This window comes from Phyllostomus discolor, chromosome 3 (assembly GCF_004126475.2).
Source record: "Phyllostomus discolor isolate MPI-MPIP mPhyDis1 chromosome 3, mPhyDis1.pri.v3, whole genome shotgun sequence".
Taxonomy (NCBI): domain Eukaryota; kingdom Metazoa; phylum Chordata; class Mammalia; order Chiroptera; family Phyllostomidae; genus Phyllostomus; species Phyllostomus discolor.
In genome coordinates, this window is record NC_040905.2 from 187,123,763 (window position 1) to 187,133,017 (window position 9,255).

Sequence of the window (9,255 nt, forward strand, 5' to 3'; positions counted from 1 at the left end):
AAACGCACATTGACATCTCTCTCTCTCTCTCTCTCTCTCTCTCTCTCTCTCCCTTCCCTCTCTAAAAATAAATAAATAAAATCTTAAAAAAAAAAGAATTGTGATCCTAAAGTACTGTAGCCAGCCAAACAGAGAGCAAAAGAAAGACGTTTTCAGAAATGTCAAGACTTGAACTTACAGCGTCAGGTGCCCTTTCCGAGAGACAAACTTTGTGGAATAATTATAACCAAATAAAAATGACCAGAGAATTAAAATCTCACAGAGTAGAGGGCATAGTCCTACACTAGAAATCTCATGAGAAATTAAGTCTGGGTAATTTAGACTTCTGTCCAACCAGTGTTTCCTAATGTGGAATACATAAGCCACACATAGGAATTGAGGTGATTTTTCTTTCATAGGTATACACTTCTTTTCATGCATGTGAGAAATATATATGTACAGGTTGCACCCAAAACATAACTTCACATTGATTTTTACACAGTCTGAAGTTTAGGTATTTAAGTTTTAACAGTGTGTTGGTTTAAAGAAGAATAGCGGATAACTAATTGTACAAATGACACGTGGTTAAGGTCGTAAGCAAATCAATGAGTCTGGGAAACGTTTGACTGGGTGATGGTTGACAGTGTAGTTGTAAAATATGATGTTCCAGGCTTTACCCACTCGTGATGATAAAATAGGTTCGCATTTCTTTTAAAATCTAAAGGACAAGCCGGATCTCCTAGATGTGAAGTTAGCACAAAGTCCAGTCCTTTTCTTCCTCAAATGTCTTCCATTAATTCTGCCTTCACATCTTCCTGGGTTGCTTATATCTTTCCAGACATCAGATTCTACTCATTTAACTCACATGCAATAAAAATGCACTCAGCCGCCCTTCTTAAGATTTGACCACTGAAGTGACATCCAACTGCTGGCAGCTGAGGGTCTCTGGGTGGTGTGCATTCCATTCTCCAAGGGCCTGGTGCTGGTCAGTCAGTGGCTAATTATTTATTGAACATACAGGGGTACGAAAAAAAGACAGAGTAAATGCTCTCAAGGATCTTATGTTCCAGTAGAAAGGGAGAGAGATAATAAACATGCAAACAAATAAATAGATATAATGAATTCAGGTATTGAAAATTGCTAAAAGAAGGCAAAAGAAGGTAAGGAGTTTGTCTGGGGGAGGGGGATGCTGAGATACCCTTCTGACAAGATGACATTCGGGTCGAGATGTTTGAAACTCTTGTACTGCGATGTCTTGATGAATGCAAATATGTTAATACAATACAAATGTTAATGTAAAATGACTCACTTACAAGTGCTGTCTCTGGCTATGCTACAGCGTAGTCTCTTACAGCACAGACCCTTACGATCCTGTGGGAAGTGTATTAGTTAAGGTGTGTGCAAAAGACAGAAAGCACTTTAAGTGTTTCAGATAGAGGGAATTGAATGTAGGCTATTTGTTCCACATGTGATAGAAAAGCTGAGAAACTGAACAGGGCACAGTAAGTCCTTCCAGATGTTATCAAAAGAGAGGCCAGTGAAGGAGGAGGTTACCAGAGCCCAGGGGCTGGGCTGGGCTCCAGCAGCAGAAATCAGACCGTGCGGGACCTGCAGCCGTAAGAGAGGAAGCCCCCACAGCCAGAAGCTGCACTGGAAGCAGAGAAACAAACTTGAAGAAAAGAGAAATGCCTTGATTTGTGTATTCCTCCTGCCTCAGTCAGCGGACCCAGCAGCCTGGGCAGGAGGCTTGCAGGGTCAGCTCCCACCGGAAACCTGGGGCGGGAAGGGTGGAGAAGGGTGAGAAAAGTGCCTTGAGGCAAAGAGGCTGGGAGACGCCATCACTTCCTAGTTACTGAAAGCCCAGCCTACTTTCTGATTTTGATCTCAAACTCTGATTAAATCTCTTTTCCCTTTCCCCTGCCCTCACGCAGAACATTCCTGAGCTGAGATCCTGCCCATAGAAATGCAGATGAAAAGGAGGTGACCAGGTTCTAAGATACCCACCCCCACCCCTGCCTTCTTCAAGGCCCAGATCTTCAGGGCGTTTTGGGGGGTGGGCAGAAGGAGAGGAAACTGGACGAGAGTTTGTTTCTTTACTCACATGGCCACAGCTGCCATCCTTTCTAGGTTGCCTGGTTCTTCTTCTTGGGCTCACAGTGCCACCGATGCCCTCTCTGTGACGGGCATTCAAATGTGGGTGACTCACCTGGAGGCCCTTCCGGGCCCAAGCCTCGCTGCCTTCCGTAATGTCCACTTAGCCTAGCTGGGAATTCTTCTGTTCTGGCCAAAGCAACAGGAGGAATTTACATAGCTCCCCTTCTACCCCAGCCCCATCTTATAACAATGCCAATCTTCATCTGTCTTCCTCAGGTCATCTAAGGGCAGATCAGAAAGTGACAGCCAACTTGGGGACAGCATACCAACTTCCCCCCATCCTTCAGGGACCCCTCTCTCTCTGTCTGAATCTTTGGAGCCTCCCTGATATTTGACTTAGGGGAAGGGTTACCTCTCATGACAAACTGCTCTCCCCACAAGGCAAATGATTCTAACTCCCTCTTTCTCTTTTTCTTAGTCATCTAATGAAAATTAGAGAGGAGGGGTAAGGGATGGCTGGTAGTGACATTTTGACACTTTTTTTTCAGTAAGCCCCAGGAGGGGACTCTGGTGCCGTGGTGGACCACTCTTCTTAAGGAGGTGGCATGCTCATGGCTCTTTGTCTTCGTCTCTGAGCTTTAGCTGGAATTCCTGGACTACAGGAAGAGTCCCACTGAATGTCCTGTTACCTGGGAACAATGAAAATCAGGCAGGCTTGCAAAGGTCGGGGGAAAGAGTGTCCCAAGCAGGAAGAACAGCAGATGTAAAGGCCTGAAGATGCAGTTACTTGGTGAGTCTAAGCGGCCGGAAGGAGGGAGAGTAAAGGAGGAGGGTTGGGGGAGAAGTGAGCAGAACCAGGAGGGCCAGGTAGAGCTGCCGAGCACTGGCCTCTTGTAGACCAAGCTCAGGGGGAGGAGTGTTATGTCTGGTTGCTCTGAGAAGCTACTGGAGGACGTCAAGCGGGAAAGGAACATAACTATTTTAGTTTTCGTGGCAGCAAATTATATAATTAGATGTATCATTACGACATTTTTCACTGTCAGAAAACAGAAAACCAGCGTTAACTCTTTACATTCACAAAGAGAGCTTCGCAGATGCTCGCCCCCTGCTGCTGGCGTTCACTTCATTAGTGAGACGGCTGCAACTGTCTAGATCTTTGTTCTCACCAGATCTGTTAGGTTCAAAAGTAGATGGATTAAGCGCCAGCTGCAAACCAAAACATTGCAGGTTCAATTCCCAGTCAGGGCACATACCTGGATTGCAGGCCACGGCCCCCAGCAACCCCACATTGATGTTTCTCTCTCTCTCTTTTTCTCTCTCCTTTCCCTTCTAAAAATAAAGAAATAAAATCTTTAAGAAAAAGTAGAGAAGCTGACTATTGTTTTGGAAAGAACACTGTGACTTCTGTGTGCTGAGCAGGCTGGGGGGGCAACGCTGGGGCAAGCAGACCAGCTAATGAAGCACTGTGGTGATTTACCGATGTCCTGGGTGATGGCTGAAGCAGAGGAGACGGTGAGAGGTGGGCAGACTGGGATAAATTCAGGAGGAGCCCTGCTGGAAGGATGCAGTTGTGAGAGAGTGAGTCCTGGGCTTTCGGGCCCGGCCGGTTGCCTGCATGGCGGTCCTATTTCTTGGCATGGAAGTGAGTCCATAAGTCATAAGTCATTTTTGATGGTTGATTTTCTTCATTATTGTGTCCTCAGGGTCTAGACAAGTGTCTGCTATGTAGTAGGTGCTCAAAAAATATATGTTGAATAATTGAAACAGCAACAGTTCGACTGGGTTACAGATGAGGTGCCTATTGAACGTAGTTATGCTCTGGCCACGTACGACTGGACAGAGACAGCGAAAACTCACTTCTCTGTCCGAGGAGCAAATCCTCTGTCTTCCTAGTGGCCCTTCTCAGGGGGCACTTCGGAGAATTCCACTCAGGAGTGGCAAACTGGACCCAAGTGGAGGGATTTCTGCTTTTCAGCACAGGCCTAGAGAAGGGTGCATTTTCTGGGGACTGAGCAGGGGCTGACTTAAAGCTCTGAGTGATGGGGAAGGTCCCCACAGGCCCTGGGCTATTCCAGTCAGTGTTGCTGTGAGACGAGATGCTCCCTCTTTACTGCAGCACCCCCAACCCCAGGGTAGCCTCCTCCCCAAACACATGATTGTGCTTTTGCAACTCTTAATGGAAAAAGATCATCAGATTCTCTGCCTGCCTGGAATCTTGCTGCAAGGGAAGGGAGCCTATCTTTTCCTGCCTGCTGTTCCCTTCTGCTTTCAAACAGCCCAGCTTCGATGGATGCAACCTTTTCAGAAGCACACACAGCCAGCCCTTCGGACATCCTGACGTCTTCTGACCTGGACCTCTGGGAACAGCTGCCGAAGATTTGCTGGAGTGCCGGCGTCTCCCCCCTGGGGAAAGAGGAACCCTCCTGGCTCCTCCCGCCGCTTTGCCAGAGCCATTCTGCATTTGAGGGTCTATTTATTACCGTCATACTTACAAGTCCCCATTTTCAGGTATCACCTTCTGTTTTATTCGAGCTTCTTTAGTTATGGGGCAGAAATCCAAGCAAAATTAGCTTAATTTTAAAAAGGAGAGTCATTGGCTTCTTGTAAAAAGGGTGGACCTGCCATTAGGATCAATGCGTCTGGACAAATAATGTTGTGAAGTCTTTCCCCCTCCTACTCCTATCCCTTTCCCTCTTCACTCATCTAGACTTTCCTCTGTGCCCTGGCCCCATTCTCCCTCGCTTGGAATGGCTTTGCCCTGGCAAGAACAGGACCCAGGAGGCAGGGCTACCAGAAGCTCCTGGCTTATATTATTAATCTCAGCTATGCCAAAGCAACGAGAAGGCTCCTCTATCCTCCCTCTGTTTTACTGGATTTAAGTCTCAGCTGATTGGCCCAGCTTTTGTCAATCTCCTCCCCTGTCTCCAAGGCTGGGTGATTGGTTAGATCTAGGCGGGCACCAACTTTGTGGTCACAGGTCAGGAATCTGTGATTGGCAGCCCCCCCCCGGCCCCGCCCAGAATCAACCCCTACAAAAGGGGAGGGGCAGATCTCAAAAAGAAGCAGGAAACGGGCCGAACCTATTAAGAAAGGAGGACGAAGGAGGACCTGGACAGGCACACACAGCAGATTCCTTTTACAAGTCAGATTTAACGCCAGGAACCAAAGAAGGGGTGTGCATTCAGAGGCGTGCTTTGTCTCCTCTGCTAACCTAAACAAGAAGCGAACTCTGTGGGCAGGAATTTTAAGGAGGAAGTGAGCCCACCAGCTTCCTCTGTGGAGAAATGTGCTAAAGGGGAAGTGTGAGAGGAGACTCTGCCTTTGCCGGGGCCTGCAGGGGGTTCGTGAAGGAGCCAGCCTTGCCGAGCGATGACTCAGTGCTGGGGATCACGCCTTCCTCAGCTCTGGTCTGTCCAGTTCTCCAAAGCCAAATAAATAGGAAGTGTGGCAGACTGGATTCTTTTTAGCAGCAGTACACTGGGGTTTGTTTTCGTGGGCGTGCGTCCACTGGAAAGCGATGGTTTTCTCTCACCTCTTTGCTGCATCAGAGAAATGGAGCCATTTTAAAAAGAATTTGAAGAAGCAATTTTCTTGTTAACGAAATGGAATCACAGAGTGTGACTGGCGGGTTGGCTTTGCTATTATGTCATGGGTAGTATTTTTAACCCCCAAATCGTATATATTTGAGGTGTAAAACATATTTTGGTGCACATAGTGAAATGATTACTACAGTCAAACCAATTAACGTCATCTGTCTGCGTAGTTGTTGTGTGTGTGTTGAGAGCCTCTGAGATCTACTCTCAGCAAACGTCCAGTATACGCTATTTCCAATATACAGTACTAGTAACTGTAGTTACCACGTTGGACATAGATCTCTAGAGCTTATTCATGCTACAGAACTGCGACCTTGACCACCATCTCCCCATTTCTCCCACCTGTCTGCCCCAGTAACCATCATTCTACTCTATGATTTTTATGAATTCCACTTCTTTCGATTCTAAATATGCATGAATCGTGCAGTATTTTTCCACTCAGCACCATGATCTTCAGGTTCACCCATGTCGTTGCAAATGGCAGGATCTGCTCCTCTTTAAAGACTGAATAATATTCCATTGTGTGATCATACTTTCTTTGTTCGCTCCTCCGTCCTAAGACACTCGGGTCGTTTCCATGTCTTGGCCATTGTGAATGACGCCACAATAAACGTGTGACCACAGCCCTCTCCTGAAGGTACTGATTTCATTCATTTGGGAGATAGACCCAGAAGAGGGATTGCTGGATCACGCGGTAGTTCTGGTTTTGGTTTTTAAGGAATCTCCATACTGTTTTCCATAGTGACTATCAATTTACATTCCCACCGACAGTGGACACGGGTTCCACTTTCTTCATATCCTCTCCAAAGCTGGTTGTCTTTTGTCTTTTTTATCATGGCCATTCTAATAGTTATAAGGTGATGTCTCACAGTGTTTTTGTTTTGCATTTTTCTGATGACTAGTGACATTGAGCACCTTTTCAGGTACTTGTGAGCCATTCGTATGTCTTCTTTGGGAAAACAGCTCTTCGGGTCCTTTGCCCATTTTTAAATTTGGGTTTTTGTTTTTCCTATTGAGTTGTTTGAGTTCCTTACATATTGTGGATATTAATCCCTTATCAGATACGTGATTTGCAAATATTTTCTTCTATTCTGTAAGTTGCCTTTTCATTTTGTTGATTATTTCCTCTGCCGTGCAGACATTTTTTAGTTTGATGTTGTCCTAATTGTTTATTTTTGCTTTTGTTGCCTGGTTTCCTATCAAAAAAAAAATCATTGCCAAGACCAATATGTCATGATTTGTTTTGATCATATTGTTCATACAAAAATGTTAGCGTGCCAGCATCAGAAGGGATCTTAAAGATCACAGGCAACCCTCCCATCCTACAGAGAAGAAACTTGAGGCCCCCAGAGAGGGGGCGGGAGTGACTTAAAGGACCCCATGAGTGAGAGGCAGAATAAAGTCCAACACGGAGGTCTTCTGATTGTCGCACAAGAATCTTTCCATTAAGTCCCTCAAAGATGCTTTATAAAATAAATAAGTAATGGAGTGTCTGCTACAACTTCACTTCTAAATGTCCTTGCAAGCAGTCGATGTGAAATTCTCAACCTGCTGCGGCAAGTGAAGTTGCTAAATGAATCTGAGCCTGGCGTGCCAAAAATATCTCTGCAAAGATGTGACTTTGTCCTGCTTTAAGCACAGGACATCTGAATTCAGTCATCGGGGACATGATCTCACCTCCCCGTGGCTGGCTCTGAATCCCTGTGGGCTGAAGGTTGTCTTCCTGAACCCACTGCTCGACTGCATCTTTACTGTCTCTGGTACCTCCTGCTTTTCCCATTTGACTGTTGGGCTGTGCTGCTCAGGACTGGCCCCCATCAGCCTGCTTCTCACTTTCACAGAGAGGCTGTGTGGCTCAATTGCTCCTTCAGTGCCTCTGCCTTTGTGCCCTGCCACCTAACCAGTCTGGATGCAGCAGTGGTTTCCTTGCCCTTTGGCTCCTGATGAGGTTAGGCCACCTGGCTAGAGAGGGGAGGGAGAAAGAGAGTGAGAGCAGGTACCTCTTTGCGGAGTTCCCTATCTGTGGGATCGCCAAGGTCTGGCTGCATCCCTCCATTGAAAAGCTTAGCTCCTGTCAATCAGCTCCCTTCACAGAACTCTCTCTCCAGGGCCAATAGCTCCTTTGGGGTTCTGCCTTGTCTGGTGATTTCTCCAAGCCCCGCATCCCTTTAGAAACAATCCTTTTTTTAAAGGCTCCTTAAATTACCCCATTTCAGTGTTCAGCTGGGAACTGATTGTTGATTACCTGCCTCCAACCTGTCTCAATCTCCCCTCATCCCTGGGACATATGCTTTTCCCAAGAGAGATGATGTTTAGAGCCCAAGTTCAGGAGTCAATTTATGTGCAGGGTCCTTGAGCCTTAATAGCCAGTTCTCACCTCATTCCTGAGAATGAGCCTCCAGGACCTTCGGGAGGAACTCTTCTCATGGAGATGGCAAGGAGCCTGAAATCAGGACCTTGAGCAAGGAGCCAGCAGAGCTGGTCTGGCTGTCTGGGCAGGAGTCAGGTGTCTTGTAGCGAATGGTAATCCTGCAGGAGAGCCGGCTCTGGCAGCATCAGAAGCCAGAGTGTCTCTGTGCTTTCTTAGGCTGATGGGAGCTGGGGGAAGGGATCTCTTTCCACTTAGGCCAGGGCACTGGAGAGTAGCAGCCCCTGCCAGGGCACAGTGTGAGGGTGGCAGCGGCAGCCTGCTAACTGGACTGAAAGAGCCTCTAGGGCAGGTGAGGCATATTAACCTCCGCTCAGCACTAACAACCTCCCTCCCGGATAGCCCATTCGTTCAAAGTTTTTCTGCCTTCCCCCTTCCCCCACTAGCCATCCCATGGGTCTCTGAAGCTTTGAGTCCCTGTTCTGCCAATCACACGCTCTTCAGTAGTAGCCGGTGTCATCTTTATTTGTGTCTTTCATTGTGCTAGACACAGAAGATGTTAGACTGAGAATAATTTACAGTCAGTTACAACCCGCTTCCTTCAGACTGTCACTTGAGCACAAAACTGTGTGAGATGGCAGTTTCACAGAAAAAATAGCTGCAAAGATACACAAAGTGATAATATTATCTCATATTTTTGACAGTTCACCAGACATTTTTCTCATGTATTTCATATCAATCGATTCCCACAATAAACCTATGATACGTGTGTGTGTCTGTCTTTCTATCATCTGAGATGTATCTGAATGGAAAAAGTACAATAAAAATAAGTGATTAAAAATAATAAAAACAAAATGTATCTGAAGAGCCTCAGCCTTCAAGAAATAAAATGATTTACCCAAGGTCATATAACTAGCAAGTAAATTGCTTCTTTATATTTCTGATGATCTCATCGTACAATATGTTAGTTATAATTATGTCTGTCTTCCACTTGAGTCTGTGAGCTGAGTAAGCATGGAGTCTGTGGCTTATTATATTTTTGTTATACATACCAGTAGGCTTGTGTACATGCATATGTATGCATACACTATGTCTTTCATGTTTAATGAATAACAAGACATTAATAATCTAAGTATCTCCCCACTTAGATTAGGAAATAAAATGTTCCCATGACTGTGTCTCTTCCTTCTCTGTCTCTCTCTCTCTGTTCCCTAACCACTA